Source organism: Rattus norvegicus, chromosome 6 (genome assembly GCF_021556685.1).
Source record: "Rattus norvegicus strain SHRSP/BbbUtx chromosome 6, alternate assembly SHRSP_T2T, whole genome shotgun sequence".
Taxonomy (NCBI): domain Eukaryota; kingdom Metazoa; phylum Chordata; class Mammalia; order Rodentia; family Muridae; genus Rattus; species Rattus norvegicus.
Genome location: NC_141539.1, coordinates 36,499,103 through 36,526,590, shown reverse-complemented (window position 1 = coordinate 36,526,590; position 27,488 = coordinate 36,499,103). Strand labels below are relative to the sequence as shown.

General features: G+C 40.2%; 1 long non-coding RNA gene across 3 annotated transcripts; it reads left to right on the top strand.

Moving 5' to 3' along the window:
* Nucleotides 1-7,602: 7,602 nt before the first annotated feature.
* On the top strand, nt 7,603-26,958 carry LOC102556100 (uncharacterized). 3 transcript variants are annotated; one of them, XR_015622249.1, is made up of 3 exons: nt 7,603-7,690; nt 11,936-12,043; nt 26,569-26,958. It is a non-coding gene; the product is annotated as an uncharacterized LOC102556100 (long non-coding RNA). The 3 variants fall into 3 exon arrangements; XR_015622247.1 differs by lacking the exon at nt 26,569-26,958 and adding an exon at nt 15,754-15,913; XR_015622248.1 differs by lacking the exon at nt 26,569-26,958 and adding an exon at nt 15,754-15,913 and having other exon boundaries at nt 7,611-7,888.
* The last annotated feature ends 530 nt before the right edge of the window (nt 26,959-27,488 follow it).

Below are 27,488 nucleotides of genomic sequence, written 5' to 3'. Positions count from 1 at the left end.
ATGCTGAGCCCCCAGGGGGCCTCCAACCCCGACTCTGCAGACCAGGGCACTGCCAACCACCCATCAAGAACACCATTAGCATTATTTAAATACCATTTTACATTCTCATGGCAAGTAACATGATCTCAAATTCATGAGGCATCTGCTCTCTCCTCATCCATCCACTCTGCTGATAAGTTTTTAAAGGCTTTTTTTTTAACTTTCCTAAAGACTTAAAATTTGAAGTTTTTTTTTTCTTTCTTTCTTTCTTTTTTTTCATAGAAGTTTGGGAGACTTTGAAAAGTCATGCTCAGCAAAAAAAAAAAAGTAATTTATACTCTCTCTAGTTAATAACCTCTTATGTGCTTTAATAATTTAAACCAATTATCAATGGGAAGGTCTATAGTGTATACTTCAATGATTGCTTTTCGTATATTTCCTCCTTTCTTCCATGCCGTATGCCACTTGTCCCCAATGTGTCTCTAGTGTCTATTATCTCTGCTGCACACATAAAATAACTTGCGCTAGCTAGGAGAACATGACCTTGACACGGAGAAAAAGCAGTCCTTTAAAGGATAGCTCAATTAAAATCTTGGGCCTCTGTTCCTGATTGGATTTCATTACTATTCATAAGTCTGTGCCTTGCTGAGCCACGTGCTCGCCGGCCCTCAAGGAGGCTTTCAGAAAAGGTGCATTAGAGTTCTCAGTGGGATATCTGCCTGGAACCTGTGGATAAGGAGCAAGAAGAGCTCATCAGCCTGACTTGACTTGGGGAATTTTAAAGGTGTGCTCCTGCTCCTCTGATAGATGGGGAACACCGGGAGGGGGAAGTGAATTGAAAGGGTTAGGAATGTTGCTTCAGCTTGGCCAAGTTTGAGTTGCTGGTCTGAAATGTAAAAGCAATGATTTACTCATCTGTAAAATGGGTAATATGTTTCTTGTAGAGTTGAGGGTGTATGTATACATTGATGACTTCATTTCCCAAAAAAAAAATAAGCATCAAAGCTTAGACCAATACTTCTAAACCTTTCAAATGTAGTGACCCTTTAATATAGTTGCTCATGGTCTGATGATTCCCAATTATAAAATTATTTTGTTGCTACTTCATAACAGTAATATTGCTATTTTTATGAATCATAATGCAAATATATATTTTCTGATGAGTCTTTTAGGGGTCGTGACCTATAGGTTGAGAAACACTGACTTAGGTGATTATAACTGGACAAGCCAATGAATTACTTTTCCCCCCTATGTTCAATGTTCTTAATGGCCAGTTATGACTGGCATGAATTTTGTATCAACAAGCATTGGGTATTATAATTTGAGAATATGAGAAGGTGAAAGAAAAGTGCATTGGACCAGGCAGGGAAGGTATCCTTACAGAATGTGGAATAAGTTTCAAACGTATGGGTAATGTCTTAGTTTGAGTTTCTGTTGCTCTGATGAAACACCATAACCAAATGTGTATTGAGTTGGAGAGGAAAGGGTTTATTCAGATTGTACAGCCACAACTCAGTTCACCATTGCAGGAAGTCAAAGCAGGATCTTAGGCAGGGCAGGAGCCTGGAGGCAGGAGCTGATGCAGAGGTCAGGGAGCAATGCTGCTTTCTGGTTTGCTGCTCCATGGAATGCTCAGCCTTCTTTTTTATAGAACCCAGCACTACCAGGCTAGAGATGGCACTGCCTACAATGGGTTGAGCCCTTCCCCCTTTGACCACTAATTAAGAAAATGCTCTCCAGCCTTACCTCCAGCTCAATCTTGTAGAAGTGCTTTCTTAATTGAGATTCCCGCCTTTCTGATGACTTTATCTTGTATCAAGTTGACATAAAACTATCCAGCACAGTCATAGTGGGTAAAACATTTAACTAAAAAGAGGTAGAGTATCTTCACTAATCAGATGACTAGAATGGGTATCACAGGCGGAATCTATTCATGTGTTATTGTAAGGCTTTAGAAAGGAAACCCAATATGCAGTGGTTTGAACAAGCATTCCCCACAGGCTCCTATATGTGAATGCTTGGTTACCAGTTGGTAGAATTGTTTCTGAGATGCAGATGGTGTGTCGCTGGAGGTCAGCTTTGATAATTCAAAAAGTCATACCAGGTGTCGTTCTCTGCCTTCATCCTGAGGCTCAGACACAAGCTATCAGTTACTGACTGTCTAGTACCACACGCCCTACCATGATGATCAAGGATTAATCCTCTGAAACCGTAAGCAAGGCAACCCCACCCCCATCCCCGAAATGAAATGATTTATAAGTTACCTGAGTCATAGCATCTCCTCATAGCAATAGAATAGTAACTATAACAGCAAGGTTATCTGCCTCATCCAAAGCATTAACTAGCATTTTAAAGGCAGCTCCTAACCTTCTTTCCCCCATATAACTGGCCTTGCTGCTATATCAGGAATATTATTTGAAGCTGGGCATGTGTGGCATAAACACATATTACATGTATGTATAAGCAAGGAACTCTTTCACGTAAGTACATAACGTGAGGAGAGGATAAGATAGGGATAAGAACATGGCAGTTTGACTGGGTGTTTTCGAGTGACCTCTCTAATCTCCAGCTACCCCTTGAAAACCCTTTTCTCTCTGGTAACTGTGACTAGGGCAGAGTCTTAGAACTTGGACATTGTCAGTATCAGAAGTTAGATCATTTTTATGAGCAGAATAACAGCTTGTACATTACAGGGCTTTTAACAGCATCTTGATTTGTCCCTTCTAAATACAAGCAGTGACTTCTCAATAGTGACAATAAAATATGCCTTCAAACACTGCTAAGTATCCCTTGAGTGAATATATTATCTTGCTGAGGACCAGTGCTGGAGAGAGTGATAATTGAGGAGAAGGATATTCCTGGAAACTTTCCTATCTGCTGTCCAAAGTCTGTGACCCAAGTTCTGTTGAGGTTGAGGCCTATTTCTGAGCCTTTGATTTATTGGGATGGGATAGGTGCCATATGCAAAAGTCCCATGTCTCCAGCAGAGTCAAGCCAGAGGTGACAATATATTAAATAATTTTCAGATGAAGAAAACTTTACCCCAAATTTAATGTCCCCATTCATTACGGCCTCATTTCAGTATGCAATCTAGCATTATTACCTGATCTCTAGTTGAATCAGTCAGGGGTAGGTCTATTTGCAGAACAGTTGTGCTGATTGTATGCTTGGACCTTTACTGCTGTTTCCAGTGATACTCTGCTCTAAGTGGATGATAGAGAACTCCTTTGAGTTCTCCTTTGAGGTAGTTATAATGGAGTAGTATATAGAGTAATGAACACATTCAACAGTGCCAGCCTTAGGCAGTGTTGGTTGAGGTTAAATATGAATCTTTTGTAATTTTTCTTACATGTTTGGTAGGGCCATTCAAAACTGTCATTTTCTCTTCTAACATCCAAGCCCATGCTATGTTCCTGCAGGTGAATACACATCTCCAAAATGATTTTCCTAAGACAGAGCAACCACTCTAGACTATAATTGTTCACCAAGATGTTTTCTTCTCCATATTAAATGCTTTTACAGGTTATTGTTAATTTATTCATTTATTTATCTATTTATTTGTTACATTGCTAAGATTAAACCCAAGTGTTAGTGCATGGTAGGCAATACACATTACCAGGTAGTGACAGATCTAATCTTTGAAACTGATATTCTTAGTCAAAACATTTAGTAGCTGTCCTGAATCTCCCTTACCTTGGGTCTTTGATAAAATGTAACGAATTTGTCTTAGAGCCCACTGTCAGCAGCAGATTTTGGGGTGACACATTAGTCTGGATCACATTGATAAGAACACACACACACACACACAGACACACACACACACAGACACACACACACACACACACACACACACACACACACACACACACACAATGCTCCCAATGCTCCCTTTCTTAATTCAGGTTTATAATTTCCATTTCATCATTGTAATGCCTTCAGTGTATCCAATGTAACCTATTATCACCCATCTTTCTTAAGTCAGCACCTTAGTTAGGAACCCAAACTTTTATCAAGACTGTGTCAGAGCCAGACACACCACAGATGCAATAAAGGTTCCAAAGCTCACTTCCTCTCAGCTTTCTGTCTTGTCAGTTTCCGATGGTTCAATTTCTTTGAATTAATTTCCGATCCTTTGTGTCCCTAGTCTAGATGTGAGCACTAAAATAAGAACTGAAATTCTTTAGGGTATTGCTGGTAGGGAATTTGGAGAGAGCACTTCAGAGTGGCGAATAAACTGTTTCAGGATATATCATAGATAGTCCAATGTTCAAACTGAGCACAGACTTTGAGGGGCTGGACTTGATGCACTTGAACTTTGAATTCAAAAGATAGGAGAACAATGGTGCTACATGGCCTCATAGTGTCAATTTAAAAAAAAAATACCATGCTATTTGACAGAGATGGGCCATTGCACTTTCTAGAACTTACCGTTTCACTACTATGAGAGTTATTATTCTGCTTTTGTTTTAGTTTTGGTTGGGGTTTTGATAGAATCTTATGATGCTCGGACTGGCCTCCAACTCACAATATGGCTTAGGCTAACCTTGAACTGCTCACTGTTCTATTTTTGACTCCTGGGATTAAAGATGTGGTCCACCCTGGCTGGCCACTCCCATGAATTTTAATGTAATGGGTTCTTTTATGTTTGTTGCTATTTAGGCACAAATAGAATTAAAAGTACACGTCTTTCTTAGGAGTTTGTTGTTCGACAGACCCAATTCTGTCTCTCTCTATTTAAATGGACAGCTACAAATCCTGAGTTACCGCTGCCTCACAGAAAGAATAGTAGTCCTACGAACTGTGAAGGTGGGCATGAATAGAAGCCCATTAAAAGTGATGGAACATGAGCTGGGAGCAGGGCTAGGTATGCCTCACATGATATGTTTGTGATTAGATTGCTTCTTCCTCTGGGCCAAGCATTCTTCCTCATCATTCCATGTTTTCTTTCTCTTTGACATTGATTCACAGGCAGATTGAGGACAGGTAAGCCCAAGGACAGAATGAACTGAGTTATAAGAATGAAAACATCACCACTTTGCATAAGATGCTCATTACTCTGTGCCACGCTGTCAGTCATGGATCCAGGGTAAAGGGTATCTGTTGGTAGTTTTAAGCCATTTGGCTCAAAAGTTCAAAGGACACAAAGTATCACAGATGTTTCACTTATAAACCATAAAGATAAGAATCTTGCAGAAAGCACCTTATGCGAATTAAGGGAGGACTAAACTGAACATGGAAAGTTGGAACTGCCTTCATTTTCTGAGCCAGCCTATGCTGCAGAATAAATAAACTATGCAGGCAAAGCCCAAATCACACACAGGCTCCCATCCTTTGCCAGGTCAGGGTCTCTAAGAGAGATCTGTGTATATTGCTTGGCTGGTCAGCTGTGAGCTTGGGTCCACATGGCTTCCTGGGCCTGGATTGTGACTGTGTGTCTGTCTCTGGACTAAAGCATCTCCAAAGACTTGGAAGGAAAACAGAAAGGAGGGATAACCCCTCTCTCTTGGGGCTAGACAGATGGGACTGGTCAAATACTAACGATACATGTGAGCCTTTTGCATCTGAACTTTTCCTTTCCTTATCATTAACACACATTTTCACTCACCCTCCCATGAGCTCCCTCACTAAAGGAAAACGTTTCTCTTATCATCAGCTAATGAGGGCACTTTGTCCCTGTGATCCCCAAAGACACTTACTCCTCCCCTAATTAATCAACAAGTATGTATGGAGATGCCTTGACATATAATTCCATTGCCACCTCTGGGAGTTTGTTCTTCCCCTATATGTGCCCCAGTGGAACCCACTCTGCCTTTACTTCTGCAGCATGTGGTTGTACACTATGATCATTTCAGCTCCGCATGGTTGATCCTCTCATTATACTGAGAACTTTCAAACTTGGTGGTTGAATATAAATCTAACACCTAGAATAAATCCTGGGATAGCGATGGGTACTCAATAATCATTTGAAGAGCAGAGGAACAGATGAATTTGGTTTTGGTAGTTCTCATTTCATTGTCACTGTGACTGCCAGAAGAAACATGGGGGCCACACCCTCTACCTCCTGGGGACAATTGTTATGTAGCTCAGACAAGAATAAATCTAGTGGTCAATGAGATGCTGAATAGATTCATGTAGTAAATACTCTAAGAGTTTGACGGAATCTATAAATTCTGGAGAAAATAAGGAAAAGTCACAATAGCAGGATTTAAATTGCTTTTGGAAACCTGTAGACATGACGATATGTATCTTGTTGAAAATAGGGATTCTTGACCATCCCAAACAAACACTTGGTCATTTCTCCAAAGTGATTAGTAAAGCAGGGATCATGACTCTGAGTGCTGTCACAGATGAGCAGGCTCTTGGGAGACATAAAAAGTAAAAAAAAACAAAAAACAAAAAAAACCCCTAATTTCTGTGAGGTAAACGGTTCATGTTACGATAACATCTAAATCTACGGATATTCTCACAATCATAGGTTCAGCCCCATGAAGCCCCCATCCTTTCTCTTTCCTCTTTTATTATTCTGGGGAGACATGGAGGACACCTTTGACCAAACACTCTTAAAACACCCATGTGTATGCTCAGACATGAAGGGAGCAGCTAGAAAGAATACAACCGTGAAAAGATGGGGAATACCACACAGATTTTAATAGATCCCCTAGCTGTGGCTGCTATAACTCTCCTTGCTTTTAATACCTGCTGTAAAATTCGAGCACTCTGATATATTTGCTTATGCTACCATCAACCCAAGATCTAAGGCCCGAGTTCTAAGATTAGCCTAGACCTTGACCCAAAAAGGAGCTTTTCTCCTCTCTCTCTTTTTCTTCCTCATGTATGGGCCAGACCCAGTGCTTTATCATGTCCTTGGGAAATTTGTGCTCTATTCTATGACGTCAGTGATAGCCATATCCACTCACCAGATCTGCTACCACAGACAGACAGAATTCGTTCTGTTCTTCCTTCCTTTCTGTTCTCCTTCCTTCCTTCCTTCTCCCCTCCCCCCTCTCTCTCCTTCTTCCTTATTTCAGCACCTTACTGGTACTGTAAGTGAAGTATTTATAGCAATTTTTGAGATGGGTTTTAGAAAAGATTTTGGGGAATTTCAAAGATCTCATTAAAGTGGAGAAAAATTATATCCTAATAGTATTCCTAGGTACCATCCACAGGATTCTGGAGACTTTCTGAGAATCCAAGCAGGATGGAGAAAACTCTCTTATGATTCCTCATCATGGGGCCATCAAGGCTTTCTCCAGCTGCCATGGGAGTTGCCTGTAGCGGGCAGAACTGTGGTGGGTAGGAGTAGTGCTGAGCTGTGAGAAAAACAAGCAATGACCTTTGCTATGCAGGATTGAACCTCTCTTCATGCCATTCAGTCCATGTTCTTCTCCAGTGTTCTCCCATAGTATAAACCGATGTTTGACTAGTCACTTGTCTTCTGTCTGAAGAATGGGTTAAAGGAAACCAGATAGAGAAAGCTTAGGAAACCAGAATCTGGACTTAAAATAGGATACATGTCTTCTGTCTAATGTTCATTTTTATGTGGTTTCCATGGGAATCATCATCTGGCAGTGATGTCAGTCATTGTTAGCAGATAGTGCTGTCTTTTAGCTAATGGGTTGAGTGAGTGAGAGGGCAGTAGGGCTTCAGAGGGAAAAGACAGAAGCAGAGAAACAAGACTTAGGAAAGAAGTGGACAGATGGCCGTAGCAGTGGTATGAATCCAAGAATACTTGTGAATGTGTATGGTTATAAAGAACAGAACAGAGAATGAAGGTCTTATAGTGAAAGGTTTGCTGGAGAACAGCTCTCCCTGGTGACCCCTTGGTCTCTTTCCTTATTTGATGGACTTCCTTTATGCTCTCCTTGAGGTACTGGTCTTGATTTCCAGAAGGAAAGAGCCTGAATTCACAGTAAGTGGATTGGAAATGCTGTGTTCTAGATGTAACTCAGGAAGACTTTGATTATGCTCCATCTGTACCTGCACCTTGGTTTTCTTCGGCAGTAGGAAGGACTTGAGGTGTCTAAGTACTCTGGTGGCTAAGATGATCTATGAACTTCTGGTCTTACTATAAGTGCTAATGGAATACTGGAGTGACAGATTTTATGCTGAAGTATGGCTTTTCTAGTAGAACATACTAGACATTATCGAGGAGTTAACATTCTATTCCACAACAAGGAGTAGAACTTACAAGAACTCTACACAAAGCTATTGGGGTCCAAGTTTGGAAGTAGAATTTGGTGACACAAACTAAGGTAATTTATTATGCCATTAATTGTCCCATATATTCAAGAACTATGTCTTCTTAAAGTTGCAGTTAAGTTATATTCTACAAGCTATTCTCAAACTTCTGAACTTATGTGGTCTCCCTGCCTCATCTTTCTCATCTGATGCTACAAGCACATGCCATAGTGCCTGGCTCAGTGAATATTCTTGAACCTTTGCTGTCAGTGGCTCTAAGTTAGGGATCTAGACCCAGTCCTAATCTTTAAGTAGCTTTGTCTCTCTGTATGCTGGCTAGTTTTTAAATATCATCTTGCTACAACTTACAATCAAGTGAGAAGACAGTCTCGGTTGAAGAATTTTTTAGATCAGCTTGGCCTACAATCATATCTGTAGGGATTGTCTTGATGGTTAATTGGAATAGGGAAAAGCTTCCCAAATGAATGCATCATGATTTCATGTGCCAAGCTGCCAGTGAGTAGGGTGCATTCATCTCACTCTTTCCTTCCTATGGGTGTGGTATGACCAGTTTTCTGGTGCTCCTGACTTCACTGCTCATAACCTAGAACTGTAAGCTAAAAAACCCTTCTTTCCCAAGTCACTTTGGCCAGTGTGTTTTATTAGAGCACCAGAAATGGAACTAGGATAGCTTGTCACTATGAAAGGGGCCATAGCTGAAGTGAGTGTGGCATCTACAGAAAGATCCACCCTGGCTAGAGGGTTTCCAGTTCTCTGTGTCTAGGATTAATTAATCAAGGCTAGAGGTAATGGAGAAACTCAAGGGTGAGCAGTAAAGCACCGAGACCAACATATTAGACATTAGGATGCAAAAGGAAGTGTTAGGGAAAAGGACAACCATGCCTATGTGTGTCTGTTTGTCCCAACCTCCCTAATACTGTGACCCTTAAATATGGTTTATTATATTATATGACATCCCACCATAAAACTATTCTTTCTTACTTTATAACTGTAATTTTGCTGCTGTTATGAATCATAACATAAATATCTGATAAGCAGATGGTCTTAGGAAACTCCTCTGAAAAGGTTATTTGATCTCTGAAGGGACCATGACCCACAGGTAAAGAACTGCTGACTGAGGCAAAACACTGCATCTTTCATTGTACCACAAGGAGGTCACCTGCCAGCAAATAGCAAGAGATATGAAAATTGGTCCCTTGCCCTGCCTTCCACAAGGAAAAGGGTAGATAGGGAGACTCAGACCACAGAGACTAGCCAAACCTGGATCCAGGATCTATCAGGGTTTCTATCATGTTTTGTGGCTTTATACATCTTGTCTGGGGTGCATTCTGCAGTTTGTGGACCCTGATTACCCATAATAATCATAGTAATTAATAAAACCTTTTAAAAGAGACTTTAATCACGCTTGTGCTTTGCTTCCAAACACATAATAAAAAGGAATTACTTATAAAAGTGACAAATTTATTCCTAATTATACTATTATTTTGTTATGCAATACAAGTAAGGCAAGCTTTGAAGCTGAAAAAATGTCTCACGCAGAATTAATTAGAATTGTACATGGTTTAGAATTAGGCAATTATTTTATTGATATTTTCCAACTAAAACTTTAAAGAGTATCTCAAATATTTTCATTATTGCTAGTAAACAGTTATTTTAAACTCTTAGCTTGTGTGAGTTCCAAAGTTAAGCTTTGGACCACTGGGGGAGGGGGTCTTATAAGAATATATTTAATATGAGGTAAATCGTACAGTATGCTGTTTGTGTTTCACTCTGTTGCTGGGACAAATACCATGACACAAATAACTTACAGGAGGAAAGGGTTTATTCTAGCTTACAAGATTCAGTCTATCATTGAGGGAAGTCTGGATCGGAACTCATATAAGAACATGGAGCTCTAACAGTAGTGGAACACTACTTGCTTGCTCAGTTGAGCTCATGCTTTCATATCCAGCTGAGGACCATATGCTCAGGCAATGGTACCTTCCATGGTAGACTTACATCAATTAACAGGTAAGATAATTCATCACAGACATACCCAGAGAGCAAACTCATCTGGGTACTACCTCAATTGACACTCCCTTCTCCAGTACCTGGAACCTGTGTCAAATTGACCATTAAAGCTCACTAGAATCACTGGGGCCCAGATTGCCACATTCAGGGAACAGATTTATCATATTAACCAATAAGCAAAGGGTATGAGACATAGAAATTGGCCTTGTTATTTAAGTATCTCCTGCCCAGACATCCTGTGTGTTCAGTTCCTGTTGAGGATCTAAGAAAAACAACTCCCAGGTTACAAAGTGATTTGCAAGTAAGATTCGCAGATTGTAAATAGAATTTCTAGACTTTTCCTCCATGCTTTTACTTTCTCTATAAAATACAACCACTTTTTTCAGGTTTTAAAAGTAATATTCATTCATACTGAACATCCTTTCCACGGCCTCATGACATCACCTTTATTTGCTCTTGCTGCAAAAGTAATAGCTCAGGAGTCCTGTGTCCTAAGTCCTTTATATACCTGCTTGTGAAACCTGCCTCATTTCTTTACTGTCCCTAGTCTAGAGATTCCTCAAAGGTTTAGTTTTCTTTTAAACATGTGCTGTCCCACCACATACTCAGGATTAGGTTTATAGCACAAACACTGTGCACACCTATTCAGAAGAGGCACAGAGCTCATAGCCCCTGGCCAGAATTTAGGAGAGTCTGTACTAAAACCAGGAAGTTGGTAAAGGTCAAGATTCAAAAGGTGGTCTTTTAGAGATAGAGAACCATGCCTCTGTGTCCCAGGATTCAAAGCTTCCCCAGTCCTCAGTTGAGTATGGATGTATCCCTCTAGCAACTCAACTTGGGCCATGGCTTAGAGCTCTCTCCTTGAGCAGAAGTTCTCTTTGTGTATTGGGTTATTAAATAGAAACATTGTCTCCTAGCTTTTCCCCCTCCCCTGGGAATATAGCTGCAAAGAAAATAACTTCAGAGTCAAAACAAAAAGCAGTGTGGCCCATTGGTTTTATATTCTTAAAATAGAGGAAACGAAGAAGTTAAAATGAAGGAAATACAGAGAATGAAATGAGGAAGTAGGTCTGATCTTGTTTCAAAAGGCCTTCAGAGACAGAATAAGCAAAGGACCACAGGGTCTCTGGATCTAGGGATAAAGTGCTTGTCAAGCAAGTATCAGGAGCAGAGTTCTGATACCCACCAAGAACCCATGAAATGCTGGATGGGTGCTGCAGCCTGCCTATAATCCTAACACTCAGAAGGTGGAGACAGGAATTCACAGAGCAAGCTGAGTAGCTACACTAGCCATATGGATGAGTTCTGGGTTCAAATGAGAGAGCCTGCTTCAGCGAATAAAGAATAACCACAGATGGTTCCTGATGTCAATCTCAAGCTTCCTCATGCACACATCCATATCCAGGTAGGCCAGTAAGTACTTGGATACACAAAAGACTGCAAGGTCTCTGAGTCCCCTAAGGGCAGGGGTACTGTATTTGCTGACCTCATCTCCACTGTGAGGCACATTCCTTAATTACTCTGCACCTTGGGTCTCAGTTTCTGCAAGCGGGGTGCATTTTAGTGAATACACTCACCCTGTAGGTCACTTCTCTTTCAACCGAAGCATAAACGGTGAGCTCTGAGCAGCCGAAATAAAGGCAATGTTCTGTCTTCCATGGCAGCTCGCTCAATCAGCGCAGCTCTCTTGCCGCTCAGATTTGCTACCTAATATTTAACCTAAACCCTCTCTCTGCTTTTGTTTTAGATCATCATCACTTGTGCGGTTCTATCAATCTACCTATGCATTTCTACGCCACCTCTCACCAGAGTGCTTGCCTCCTGTTCTCCCTAAGCAATGAGGTTAATATTGAAGGTAAAATCCATTTCATAGAGATAATGTACTATAGACCTTTCAGGAGAGCTCTCTATGATAATGAGGAATGAGTTACCATGCTGAGGTTGTTTAAATGTCATTTATTTTAACAAGTGACATTCTGAATTTATTTAAAGTTGACTACAATGAAGGAAGGGTGGAGAGTTTTAAAGTTTCATGAGATAACAGAACCTAGCAAGAAAGCCTGGAAGACAGTGCAGAAAGCATAGCAATTGTCATCACAAAGTCCAAGAGATTGGTAGAGTGTTCCCATAGCTTGGCAAATACCCCAGAGATGTTACTGCTGGTTTGGCTAGCCCCTCCTTTTTTTATTCTCTCTCTCTCTCTCTCTCTCTCTCTCTCTCTCTCTCTCTCTCTCTCTCCTCCTTTTTGTGCACAGGTATTCTAACAGGTGCAAGTGTCCAAGTGGCTGGAAGACACAGGTGTTTTAACAGGTGCAAGTGTCCAAGTGGCTGGAAGACACAGGTGTTTTAACAGGTGCAAGTGTCCCAGCAACTGGGAGAGAGTGGCTCCATTCTCTTTCCCCTCTAATTGCACATGTTAAGCCTCCTCCCTCTGGCACTCAAAGTCACGGAGATGTGACACCATGGGCAAGTAGATTATCCCTGCTGGCCAATTTGATTATGAAAGTATTGGGCTTTATGAGACTGAAAACTGTTTCAGGTATGTTGTCACCTCCCTCCTTCAAGAACTTACAAAGTTAAACATATGGTTTTATTCTTGGTCTTTGAAGAAATGTTTTTGGAAGGTAGGTAGCATGTGGACTGCAAAAACTGTGGGGTAAAAATTGGGAGGGAGGGAGGTATAATCATTTTTTAAGAAGCAAAATAGTATAACAATTTTTAAACATAAACAATAGACACTAGGGGAAGGGGTTTGGGAAGATGTGATGGTTGCTACATCTTGGAAGGTACAGAGCAATGGGCCTCTTCTCCATGTAGAAGGATGGGGTGAAATGGCTTGAGCAAACTTTGGTAGGGACATTGCAATGTCCTTGGCTTCAGTCTCTGTTCATTGTATCTTCTTAGTGTTCTCTCAGATGAGCTTTCTCCCTTTCTCCTCTAACATGTATGTTGGGTAGAAAATAGAGGAATCCTGTCTACATCCTAAGTCAAATCATTTTAGGCACTCCCAGGCACACAGAGTGAGAAGGCACTGGTAAAATTGTCCTCTCATAATAAGATAAGAATCCCAGATTCTTCTAGGGAGGAGAATCTGATTGGATCAGACACTGCAGTTGGTTTTGATAAGTGTCCATTGTAGGGAGGTGACAGATATATTGCACTGAATTTTATTAGTATGTGTAAGTAGTATGTCAATAATACACTTCATTCTCCTAGATTTGAGTAGTACACATTGTATGTATAGAAATAACCAATAGTGTCATTAACAAATAACATTCATTTGTAATAGTTAAAAGTCTACCATCAGAGCTTTCTAATGTGTATTTCCCATGACCTTACTGTTTCTCCAGAACAAAACAACAACAAAAAGAAACAAACAAACAAACAAACAAAATGAAAGGAGTGAATGTGACAAAATGGCTGATAGAGAGAAGAGTATGGTGAAAAGGGTGGGAGGGAGATTAGATTGGGTAGGCATGCTCATGGATGTCAGAATGCATTTTATACACAAATCTAGTTGTTAAAGAATAAAGTCAATAAATGTTTTATTTATTTGTGTGTAGCTGCGGAATGTAGTGTGGCCACATTCAATAAGAACACACACACACACACACACACACACACACACACATATACACACAATAAGAAAGAGGAGGGGACTTGTGGAGAAGGGACTCACCAGGAAGGGAAGGAGGATGGGAGGGAGATGGGGACAACATTCTGACTAAAATCCATCAGATAGATGGACAAAGCTGTCAGTGAACTTGAAGAGATAATAAACACCCTGGAACTAAAATCTGTGGGCTCTTGGGGCTTTTTCTTGTGTAGGAAGGAGGTATTCCTTTGTCTTTGAAAATGGTCATTCTGATCTGGGTCAATAGCAGGAACTATTTCTTTTTAACCAGAAAACTTTAGTGCTTACATCAACCTGAGTTCAGTACCAACTATGGTCCTGTCTTAGGGATGAGGGATGGCGGATGATATTTTCCTAGTCTACATGAGATGCCACATGAGTTTGGGTGATTTTTATGAAGACTTAGATCATAATAACATTTTTTAAAGTTAAATAAGTTATTTTCTTTTCACTCCAATCAATTTTCTTATTCAAACATTTAAAATAATTATAGGCTACAGGTAAATTATAGATCATACACATGCTAAATTATAACCCATCTACACCAATTAATATTTATTGAGCAATGAATGGGCAAAATATGCTAACTTGAGGATTCAAGACCTGAGTGTAATTAAGAACTTCGGCTGGGAAAGATTATAGCTACATCTTCCCAAACACCCCTCCCTCCTCTCCCCAGTGTCTTCCAAGGGAAATGTAAGGATAATATGCTAACCCTTAGCTTAGCTCTGAAGTTGTTTACACAGGGAAAAATCAATTACTTTAAATATTTTAAATCTTATTTCCTAGTAACTAACCAATGACAGTTTATGATGGTCTTAAAAGCCAGGCAAAGGAATCAAATTAAATTTTATTTATTTTTTTCCCTTCCCAAGGGCTTGGTGTGGGTCTCTCATGAGCAGGCATAAAGCATACCGTGGGAAGCACTACATTTTAGAGCTCGTGAGATTCCACTGTGCTCCATAGATTAGAAACTGTTCTATTCAGTACCGCCGATGCTGTGGTAAGCTTAAACCAGAAGGGCTATGATGGGCCAGAAAATAGAAATCACAGTGTATCTGTGGCTTTGGAAATTGATTGTGAGCAAAGCTGAAAAACAATGTTGAGCTCATTATAACGCATTTTGATCCAGAACATAAGATTTGGGGCAGATATGTACTTATAAGAATTAATACAATCATGCAGGGAGATAGGATGGCATCTATCAATGCATTATCTACCAATCCCCGAGATAATTTCTCTTCACAAGAACAACAGCTAAGCTTAAGATTCTGCAGCCTCTCCTAGTGGGGAAAAAAAGCAGGAAACAGAGTTTTGAGAACTCAAGGTTGTCTGCATCAGACATGATAGAAATGGAGACTTAGGTAGAAAACTCAGTGAGGATCAAAGTAACCTGCCCAGGGATGGGAGATACCATTTTCTGGCCAGCATCTGAGACACCTCTTGCCTGACCTGTAAATGTGCGTGCATAGCCATCTTCCCAGGAGATTTCCATTTCATAGCTGCCTGCATTTGAATGATGAGCTTTGTCTTCGCATGCAGCCATCAGTTCACACAAAGAGTTAGGAACTAATATCTGTGATGAATGAATACACCTCCGGGCTGGGTATGCTAGCGTTAGAGAAGTCTTCTATATTCTGGGTTCTACACCATTGAGCACAACCTTAGATACAACCTCTTTGAGCGATTTTCACATTCCAATTTTTTGTTCTGTGGGATTTGTTTTTTTTTTTATTTTTTGTTTGTTTGTTTTTGCTTGTTTTTGCCTTTGACTCTTATAGGTACCCAGAGACAGGCATTGTGTGGTTTGTGTTCATGCAGACAGAGAACAGATGAGCTTTGATGTTCATGTGAAAGGCAGTGCTATAACATTGGGAGATGACTCGGGCAAAGTCCAAAACTCATGCACTTTGATATTCCTGTTTTCCTAGGACCAGGTCCATGGTGCTGGAAGAATCCAGGCGGAGAGGACAGAACCAATCTTTGCAGCATCTGCTTCCATTGTCCTCCCCATTTCATCTTAACCACATCCCTGGCCTTTTATTTCTTTCCCACAATGTGAGGGCAATAAAGATTAACCTATCTACTTAAGTTTTGTAATTACAGTTTTATATAAAAGGCTCTGTAATGTTCTTTTAATAGAAAAAAGAAAATGTTCAATACATGATATTTAAAACCGACATACAGGTTATCCATTTAAGGAAATCCCTTTGGTGGCATTCTAGGTAGAGGTCTTTTATTTCCCTTCTTTGACCTCTAATCCAGGCACACACCACACTGCCAAACCTCTGCGTGCTGGCAATCAACCTTATCAGGTCTCTACGCATGAAGTAGAATGAAAAAAAAATGCCACTTAAAGAGCAAATAGGTACTGAAGATGAGACACAGGGGGTATAAACCAGCTAGGTTTTGTCTTTTCAAAAGAAAATTGAAGGCAAGTCCCAGGCATAATGTCTGTAATCCACATTCTGGAATCGGAAAAGCATGTTTGTGCTTAGAAGACCGTATTCTGGCTTCTTTAACTGGATGCAGTGTTTCCTGTTCACTTCCTAACTGAAACTGTTGGGTGTGCTGCTGTTTTGTACTAGAGAAGGCACATTTGAATCCAAAGGAAATGCTCGCAATTCAATGCAAGATAAAGGGATCAGATGCAACTCTCACACACAATACACGGAATGAGAGGCGACAGACTTGTAATGTGTCTTTAATGTAATCACAACTATATTCCAAGGGTGAAGGTGTGATCTCAGTTTGGGTGGATTCGCATGGCTTTCTCATTTGCAATCATCATTAAGTGAGTTGTGTGCACCCTGTGAAAATGGGAATCTGCCCCGTAGAAATCTAATACCCCCTAATGAAGGGACATCAATTGTGACAGAAGGGACTGGGCTGAGTCAGACCACCCAGGCAGTAGAGTGACCTGACATCCAGTGGTCAATACCAAAGATTCTAAAATCTGCTGCTGATTAGGACTAACAACTTTCAATGCTCCTAGACCACGTGTGTTCCCATAAGACCAACTGCTGTTCTAGGGACCTATACATGGGTATATCTTGGGTGGGTGCTTGGGGTCATCTCCTGCATATTTGATTTATCAAGTGGATTTGATTTTTACTCCTATCTGCAAGGGAGGGGGAGCTATTTACATTTTAAAGAATGTTAGCTTGTGTTGTCTCCTGGATTAGCTCAGTGTTTTATCTGTGTCTTATCGCTGTCGACCCCTCTCCTAGTTGTTTGTGTCTGAGGTTTATTTTGCCCAGAAAATTGTGAACTTTTTTGATATTTAGATCTGGTTCATAATCAGTTCTATAATCCCTTCTTGCAACTCAGCACAGGACCTGGCAAAGAAGCAACCGGAGTAGTGCTCAATGAAGTGAGTTGAAACTTCTCTTAAACCTGTAAACAGGACTGCTCCTCTGGATAAGAGTTGATACAAGAATTAAATGAGTTTAATTTTTGCTTAAAACTGATTCCCCTCTTGTGTTAGGTGAAATCATCCTCACATTTCTTTGCTAGCAGGGAACGCTAGCAAAATCTTCTCTTGCCAGACTCCTGAGTGTTTACAAGTAACTTATGAGGTTACCAAACTTGATGAACATTTCAAATTCCTTAATAAAGTATAATTATGATTAAGCGTAGGCTATCCTTATATACACTTCTTTATTAACTTGACCCAGAGATTTCGAAAATCAATGCTATACACTTGAATTGTAAGAAGCAATACCTGAGGCCCCTTCACATTGTGCAACTCGTGTAGTTGTAAATTGACACAACCTAGGATCACTGGGAAGAGAGTTTCAGTGAGGGATTTTCTGAGTTAGATTGCCCTGGGAGGGATTGTCAAAACTAAATCAATGTTAGAAGACTCAGTATACTCTGGGTGTCACCATTCCCTAGGCAGGGTCTTGAGCGGTATATCAGTGGTGAAAACAAGTGAAGCATAGTAGCATGCATGCATTCATGACTCATGCTCCTGACTGTGGGTGTGATATGACTGACAGTTTAAAGTTCTTTTCTTGGCTTCTGACAAGGATGACCTGTGGATTGTTACCTAAAATAAATCCTCTCTTCCCTTGCCCCCCACCCTCCCAGTTGTTCCTTGTCAGGCTATTTTTGTGACAACCACACAAACAAAACCAGACCAAGTAGTTCTGGATAAAAGGCAACTTTGAATATATCATGTACATGAAGATTAAGATACTTAAAATGGTACCTGTGATGTTTATCTAGTAGTGTTATTTTGAAAGTGAAGTGATTGATGTCAAAGTATCTTCGAACCCAAACTGCTACATATAAACAGAAAGGATTGTGGGTAATAAAGGTGGCAAGGGCAAGAAGTGTTAATGCTTCTGAGACAATAAATGAGGGGATAGGGGTCTCACAATTAACCTGGTGTGTTTATTTTAGGGATCAGATGCACTTGAGCAACACTAGGAAGCCCATGAGGCAGTTCCAAAAGAGGCCTAATTACAACTATATTCTGAAGATTTTAGGGAAGAGAATATTAATATTGATAAGGGAATTGAGCTCTCAAGAATATCTCTAAGATAGTTCAAGTGAATGAAATAAAATGTGAAGGGGAGGGAACATTCAGACTTATCTAGCCTTTGGTCTCTATCTTTGCTTACAGAATCCTGAAAAGTAAGGTATACAACAAAGACAGGGAACAAGTAAAAAACGAAACAAAACAAAAAAAGAAATGTATCTATTGAAATCTCTAGGAGACTATGTGGTAAGGTACGCTGTTCTGGTTCTCCTGTACCAAAATGTAACTCCAATGTGAATAGAGGTCATGAAACAGAATAGTCTGGAATACAATTCAAGATGTAGAAGTTGTAGCTGTCTTTGGTCATATTGTGCCAGTTGAAGCTTGGTGAGGGCCAAACATCTGTTCTAGTTGTACCAGAAGAGGTATATAAAAGCAGCAACGGACCAATGACTGTGGCACAAAATTATTACTTCCTAGATTGGCTATTGCGTCCAATTTGATGACAGCAGGGAGCAAGGGATGCTTTTATACAAGGGGACAGATACACTTGAGCTTGGTATCATGATCCAGCTGTACAATAACTGAAGGGACTTGGATGGTTTGTAGTGAGATCTCAGAAGACCGATGCAGTGCTGTGCAATTGGGGGACACTTTCAGGAACTACTTCAAAATCAATTAGAGAAAAGTCAGAGGATGTGCTGGCACTGCGACACGTGATAGCAAGAATCAAGTGTGGGAACAAGCAGATGACACAGTTCCAGAGGGAAATGAGTGAGTGACTATACTGCTTTAAGTAGAAAGGGACTGTCAGTCCCCAGCTAATGTGGCCCTAGTGGTATCCTGTGCACTCACATAAAATATGGTGATCCTGTATGGGCTGTGTGCAGCCAGGACTCATGAGGAGCCTAGAGAGGATTGAAAAACATCATCTCAGATATAAAGGGCGTGAATGTATGCTTTGCTTATAATTTATATTACCATTCCCCAGAACCACAGCTTTTTCAGGCACTGGCAAGTGCCCTCTTAGTCCTTAGAATTTACATTTCATGTGTTACAACAAGATCCGTTTTAGATAATTTAGCCCTAGGAAGCTTAAGCCGGGGACAGTCAAACAGGCCTTCAAAGACAGGGAACACAGGGCCTCTTTCTTTCTTTACCCTGGGATTTTTATTTCTGAGCCAAGAAGATAACACATCTTAATAGCAAGAAGCTGAGTTAACTAGATAAAAGGTTTTTATAAACAGTTAGTGAAATCTTGAAATCAGAGAAACCAGAGATTCACAGTCTCACCTTGCCTGACTGCATCTAAATGTACATCAGCGAAAGCAACACAAAAGGAGATGGTGAGATATTCTGGGACTCTCATCAGTCAATGCAGCTTTCAGTTCGCTCATTCAGTTTACAGATATATATTGAATTCCATGTCACAGTTTCTCCTAAGCTTAGGTCTGAATATAGAAGATGCTATAGGACTTAGTCCACTGAAATGAACTTAAGCTAATGAATACATGGAGCTAATACAAGGTCGGTTCCTAATAGCAGTAATAGAGGAGAAAAAGAAATTAAAGGTCTTAGAGCCATAGGTAAATAATGCTAGTAAAAGTTATCAAGGGACTGGAAAGAGTGTTTAAGAACACTCGCTGGCTGTTTTGCTGAAGACCTGAGCTCCATCCTCAGTGCTGGTGTATCAGTTTATAGTCATCTGAAATCACGGATCCAGGGTATCCAACACCTTTTCGTGGCTTCCCCGGGCATTAGGCCTTTATCTGGTCTGCAAACATACAGGCCAGCAAAACAGTCATACATATTAAATTTTTTTAAAATGAGTCTTTACAAAGTTGTCAAAAGTTAATTAAAAGGAATAAACTGACAGAAAGCAGTAAAAGAAATCGGATTTTAAATTATGAAAATTCTACAGTTTTAGGGAAATGACAAAGAGAATGTGAGGTAAAACTACATAGTGGAGGGAACCATTGAAGGAATTGACTTTGATGAAGAAAGGGTGGGGTAAAGACAATACTGGGGTACTAGATCAGGAGCCTTCACCTGGAGACCTGCTGTCTCCCAGACTGACCACCTATAACCAGAAGAATTTACATAAAGCACAAATTCAAGGAAAGTTCCAATTATAGTGTCAGCACTTTTAAGAAGCAGATATCAAAGGGAAGTATCGAGGGGAAAAATGATTGATTCTGAACAAAGGAAAATTAAAGATCAAAAGCAAGGAGATAAAGGAAATCATACTGGGCTTGGACAAAGACTACACACATTCAAAACCTATAAATAGATAAATAGGGAGCAATTTTCTGAAAAAGTTAATGAAATGGAGCAACAACTGAGATATGGAAAATACTGATTATGTGAGGATGGGCAACAAGCCAGTCAAATGCTACCACATCAATTAAGGGAACAGCAGGCCTCCAGAAGAGAGGCAAAAAAAAAAAAATACAACTTCTGAAGAGCCAACAACATTTACAACAGGACGTAAAAGGACCGAGAGAAACATGTGCATTTTCACTACTAATCTGACTTTATGTGAAATATTACCGAAGACTTAATGAAAAATGTGAAAATGAATCAGACTATAAAGCTCCCTCTTCCAGTTGGGGGCATTTCGTCAGAACAAGCCACTCTCCCTCCCACATGACCTCCAAGCTTCTGCTCTCATTCAGCAGGTGGCCACTCTGTCAATGGAGCCACCAGTCCTGTAGTTTGTAAAACCCTTCGGTAAGAGCTCAAACGAGTAAAACCTTCACTGCATTCTGTACTGTCCTTTGGCTTCTTTTACATTCAGAGAATATTTTTACCATGCCATTTCTGTCTCCCCCTCCCAATTTCCGACATTAATGAGTTATCTGTCCACAACAACTGTCTCCAGATACACCTGCTGGGCACAGTTGGATGAACAGTTGGACTGAAGGATTCTGTGTCCCTGACGACCTCTTTCTTCCTAGTAACCACACCAAGAAAGATCCCAATGTTCTTTCTGATGTCTTTAATTAGCTATGCTTGACTGATGGTGAATGGCATTGTTGAAAGCACTCTCAAAGGTTCTCTCTCCCTCCTGCCTCCCCTGTTTGTTTTGACATATGCTGATTTCTTTGGGGTCTCCTGTGCCTAGCAGAGTGTTTGGTTTACTGTCTGTGCCAAGAACAAGGAACTCATCATATGCTCACAGCCATCCCATTGAATCCATTGTGCCAACCAAGCCCTGCCTTCACTGTGTGTCCTCTGTCAACTTTCTCACCCTCCCTGCACTCCAGCCTCAAACCATGGGGTCTCTTAGGGCTGTTTATTTCTTGCGTTTGTCAAATCAAATTTGATACCCCCTTCTCTCACTTCATGCTGCTTTCTCTCCTTGCTTTTTTTGGGTGGTGAACTAATTCATTTTAAGGTAGTGTCTAGATAACCCCAAGGATAGAGAAGTAGTGAGTGTCTTACTACATCTGGTCTTTGTTTAACTTACTTTTTATCAAGCTTGCCTTTATAAAGTCAGAACTCTAGAAGAGTGCAAAGCAACCCACAAGCAAGGCTCCTAAAGTGCAAAGTCACCAGGGAACATTCATGGGGTCCGTCCTTCCTCCTTGGGAGGGAATTTAGACCATACCGGCTGCATTTAAACAGCATTCTGCTTTCAGGAACTGTTTGTGAAGGAGTTGCTGCATGGACAAATGGGTCTTTAACACTACTGTAACAGAATCATCTGGAAGTCATGAATGTGTAGTATGTATAACAGGTCATATGTGAGCTCATTTGCTTTAAACGTACTATAAAAAGAATCTTTAAAGAAGAGAAAGGCCTTTACTCCAAGAGATACATTTAGAAATTCAATGTTTTTGAAGTTCTTTTATCATTGTTTATCCACTTTTAATCTTGTACTCTAAACCACACTACATCTGTATCAAAAGACTAAGTGTAAAATTAGACGTCTCTACTTAACACTCTACAAGCTTGGGCTCATTGCTCAGGTTCCCATTCCTCACTTTTACAACAAGGATTACAAAGTGTTACCATCTTATTGATGAAGTAAGAGAACAACTTCGTTAATTCATTTAAAAAATCATCAACGGTGCGGAGCAAATGAATTAGTTAATTCCCATAAAACACTCCCAATAAATGTCAGGCTCTATTTTAACAACTGTTTAGATTAATTTTCCTACAATACTCAAGTTAACTTAATATTCTAAGAATGTGTGTAAATACATGTAAATATATTTCTTCTGTGGTCTCTGAGGAGGGAGACAAAGACAGGCAGCAGATCTGCGCACAGTTGAGTTGGCAGCCAATGGGGCAGTGAGGGTGTGTTGCTTGCTTTTGGACAGAATGAGACTTTGCAGAACTGACTTAGCCTGTCAGTTATCATGAGAGAACTGAGACTTACCATCCCTCACTGTGGTCTTTTCATGTCTCACCTATGAAGGATGGTGACCTCTTTCTTACCATGCATAGGTATGGATTGCCTGTGCTTATTAAGAGGTTTCACATATGTATAGGCATTATTTTCCATTTAGAATTTCCAGGGTATCTAAGATATAAAAGAAGTACTTCTCTTCCAAGTTCAAATGCAACTCTTTGCTCCTTTTATTTTTTTTTTAAAGTGGAGCTCATGATGATACATGTCAGTTGTCAACTCAATGAGAACCAGAGTTGGGAACAGAAAATTTGAGTATTACCATGTAGGGTGACACATGTTATTTGGAAAATTGGTGTCCCATCTGGGAGGAGGTTCTTTTATTTTAATAATTAAAAATATTTTATGTCTATGAGTATTTAACCTGCATGTATGTATGTGTACCATATGTATACCACTAGGTCACATAGGCCTACAGAGGTCAAAAGACAGTATCAGATTGCTATGAACAGGATTCAGAGCTGTTTACAGGCTGCCAGGTAGATGCTGTGGACCAATTCCTCTGAAGGAATAGTGAGTGCCTTTAGACACTGAGCCATTGCTCTAGTTCCAATATCTGGTGATCTTTTGTCTCCTTATAAACAAATTTAAGAAAGAACTCACAAGTTGGAATGCAATTTTATTAATAAGAGAGAGAGAGAGAGAGAGAGAGAGAGAGAGAGAGCGCAAGTAAGCTAGACATCTCTATATCTGAGAAAGCTATATGTTTGAGTAGGCTGGCATGTTTATTCAGTAACTGGAGATGAGAGACCAGATCTTTTGGGTTCAGGCTCCATCCAGTTAAGTTACTGAACCTGACTTAAGGTTGAACTTGAGTTAACTAACAAACTGACACCTAGCACCAGTTTTAAGATCACTCCCTAATAAAACCTGTGTCTAGCACCACTTTTCAGCTTATTCTCCAAAAAATCTGGACCTCCATGTTATAAGCCTGCCTTTGACACTTCACTTTTTAACAACCACCAATCGGGAGGAAAGCAGAAGTTAAGTTTATGGTTTGTCTCCTAGCACCAGACAATTATGTTAAAGGTCATAATGTCCCCTTCCCCCCAATCAGATGTATGCCAGGCTAGATATCTCCTTCTTGCCTCTATAAATGCTTGCCTGAAACTAGGCTCAGGGCTCCACCTTCCCTTCCTGTTATGATGATGTGGCCTGGGCTTGAGCTTATAAATATAAGACCCTAGTGTGATTCCATCAGAGTTAGCTCCTTGGTTGTCTTTTGGAGTTCATGAATGTTTCCTGGTACAACAGACGTTAGACAATGTATAAAACAAGTAGCCGTATAGCAAAAGGAGCAGTATGGTGGTGCTAGTAAAGGAGGGGTGGACCTTCCAGTAAAAGTAAGGAAAATCAAAATTAGTTGTACTTAGGCTCTGGTCAACATCTGTAAACAAGAGATAGGAATGGAAAAGGAGCTAGGATTCAAAATAGTATGCAGATCTAGCAGAACCTCATAGAGATATTTTCTTCTTGTTCCATTAATTAAAAAATTTATTTACTTTATATCTAGGTCAATCACAGGATCACAGCTTCCCCTCCCTCTTGTCCTACTAGTCCTTCCCTCTCACCTCCCTTTCTCTCATTCTCTTCTCCCTTTCTTCTCAGAGAAGGAGAAGCACCCCCATGGATAGGGCTCATGATGATTTAGAGTAATTGTATCAAGGGTAGGCCTTTTGAAAAGGAATAGTCTATATCATTAAAGGTATAATTATTCTTCCTGTCTCTTTGGCAATGTTAAAATATATTTAATGCACATGAGTTTTTATCTGCATATTTGTGGGTATACCTTGGTACCTGAAGAGGTCAAAAGATAGTATCAGATTCCTATGAAATGGATTTACAGATGTTTATAGGCTTCCATGTGGATACCATAGGAGGTTTAAGGTAAATATGCCTTCTTGAATCACTCAGAAGACTGAGTGGACAAACTATATTAACTCAGAAAGAAGGAGACAACAACATACTTCTTCCCAGAAGTAAAATCTATTATTTTAACAAGAAAGAAATGGTTTTCTATACTAATATAACAGAACCACCTAGAAGATTGGTCTCTGTACATAGTTGTGGAGGAGTTTCTTGATTAAGTTAAGGTGGGAAGACCTGCCCATTGTGGGTATCACCATTCTCTAGGCTGAAACCTTGAAGTATATTAAAAGGAGAAAGGAAGCTGTGTCCGACCCTTTATCAATTTGTACATCTTGGTTGTAAATGCAATATGACCCGGTGCCCTAGTTCTTGCCATTCTGTCTTCCCAACCATGAAGGGCTATAACCTCAAACTGTGTGTCAAAATAAACCTTTATTTCTTAATTTTCTTTTATTACAACATTATCAAATAACTAAGACAGATCTACTTTAGACTATCTCCAAATCATGTTACTGTGATAACTACTTTTTCTGGGGAAAGAGACAAAACCAGCCTAGTTTTAGAGCAAACTAGGGTGAACTGCTGTTGTAGTGATTCAAAGACAAGTGCAGCAGGAGAGGGATTTCGAGGTGCTGTGACTAAATTCAGAGTGCTGTAAGTAATTGTCTCGGTCTTGTCACTGGCCAGGGTTGTTTCTCTACCCCTATCTGTTGTAAATACAAGTAATGCAGGTTCTCAAATCACCTTCTCTTTCTCACCTTCCTCAGTGGGGCCTACTCTCTGGGAGATTTCAGATCTCTATCAAATAATAAATTCCAATTTCATTTTCTCAAGGTATTGTGTTCTGTATAGATAGAGGGAGATTTTAGGGTGAATGTCTTGATGTTGCCTCAACCATGAATATACATGGTGGTGGTAAACTGTGTCTTCACTAAGGAAATGCTTCTGTCACACTCATCTGCCCAAGACATAAGCCTAGGCACTAATACTTCCTGCTTAACTTGAGTGTGCCCTATGTAACTGTAACATGCTGTGTTCAAATGTCATATCTTCCAGGTGATCACAATGATTCTCTTCCTGTTTCCATGGTGTGTCCATGGGCTTTGAGATATGCCACCCTGTCCACTACTCAACACAGTGACGTGGGATGGAAGGAATTATCTCTAAATCATGGATTCATTCAGGGAAAGCAATGTGAGCAGCTCCTATTTGTCTGCAACTGACCAACAAATCCCCCCCCCCCCAAAGAATTCAAGGGGCTTAATGGAAATTTGCTAAAATATTTCACTAATGTGGATTGTTGAGATAGGAGAACTAGTTACCTGACTGTTTTCTCAGCATTAAGTCCTTTCTGTGAGGCAGGCCTTGAACTTTGAGGTGGAAGGCTCCTCTGTGATGCTGTCTTTCCTCCCTCTGCAGTCACTAGGGCCACAGTGACTTTGCCTCCTGTTCCGTGGAGCCTGCTCCCCTATTGTTACTAGCTATCCTAGAGCTCTTTTCTCTAGCAATTAATCATCCTTGGTAGAGAAATGGGCAGTTCCTTCTTCCCTCTCCAGACCCTTTCCATCTTACCTGTCTACCTCCTTCCTTCTTGGCAAAGTTTTTGCGTTTGTTTGATTGTTTGCTTATTTTGAAATACACTGGGCATTCCAGAAGAAATGTTTTATACTTTTATTTACACTGTGGCCCATGGACTAAGAAAATGCTCTAGCAATGAGGGGGTTGTAATGGTACATCAGTCTTTTGGGGGAGGTAATCTTTTTGTCTGTCTTTCTTTTCTATTCCTTTCCTTTTCATTTTAGGGTTTCATTATGTTAGTGCCTCACTCTGTAAACCAGGCTGGCCTCAGACTCACAGACATTCTCCTGCCTCTGTCTCCCAGTTGCTGGAATTAAATGCTCTGCCACTCCACCTAGCTGGTAGTTTTTTTTTTTTTTTGTCTTGAAATTCCTAAATGTGGTTTTTCTCCCCTCTTAGGCCCTTCGTCCTTGAAAAACAGTTAACAACGGGCACCATTGGAGCACACCTGGAGTCTCTGTGCATATGGAACCGATAAGAACTTCTCAGCAGTCCCCGAAGACTCTTTAAAATCACCTTAGACCTGAGAAAGAAACTAAAGGAAGATGCTTAACTATCACCGTCATGCCCAAGGCACTTTCGCTACTTGCTACTTTAATTTGCAGAAAGAAAGAAAAAAGAAAACTCTACAGCTTTATTATATGCAGCACATAGACTATTATCTCTTGATAATAACCTTAAATAAATGCCAAACACAGAGGTCTAAAATTATTCCTTAGCTCATGTCTCACTTACTTTCTATGTGATGACTCTGTGATTGACTAAAAATAATAAAAATAATAAAACATATTCACTGATATCTCTCTCTCTCTCTCTCTGTGTGTGTGTGTGTGTGTGTGTGTGTGTCTGTTGTGAACACCTGTGTGTGCCTCACACACTCCTTGTTCTTCATGCTGCCTTTAGGATCTCTCTCTCTCTCTCTCTCTCTCTCTCTCTCTCTCTCTCTCTCTCTCTCTTGTCCTCATTTTCATGTAACCTAGACTGGCCTTGAGCCTGCTATGTTCCTATGTAATCAAAGATGACCTTGAATTTGAAATTCTACTGCATGTTCTGCTCAAGTTTTGGGTTACAGTGACAGGTCACCGTGTCTGGTTTTAAGGAATAGTTTTTCTAATTTGTGAAAATTGGCCATGCTCTTCTGCTTACTCTGTCAAGGCTGAAGCATCCTTCTTTATATTTCCAGTATAGTTCTACAAAATAATGATTCAGCAAGTCTTTCTATAATGCCAAAATAAACAACTTCCAAATTAGCCATACGAAGACTTTGTAAATATAGGTCCTGTATTTTCTCATGCCATTGTACTTAGGTTGACTGTATT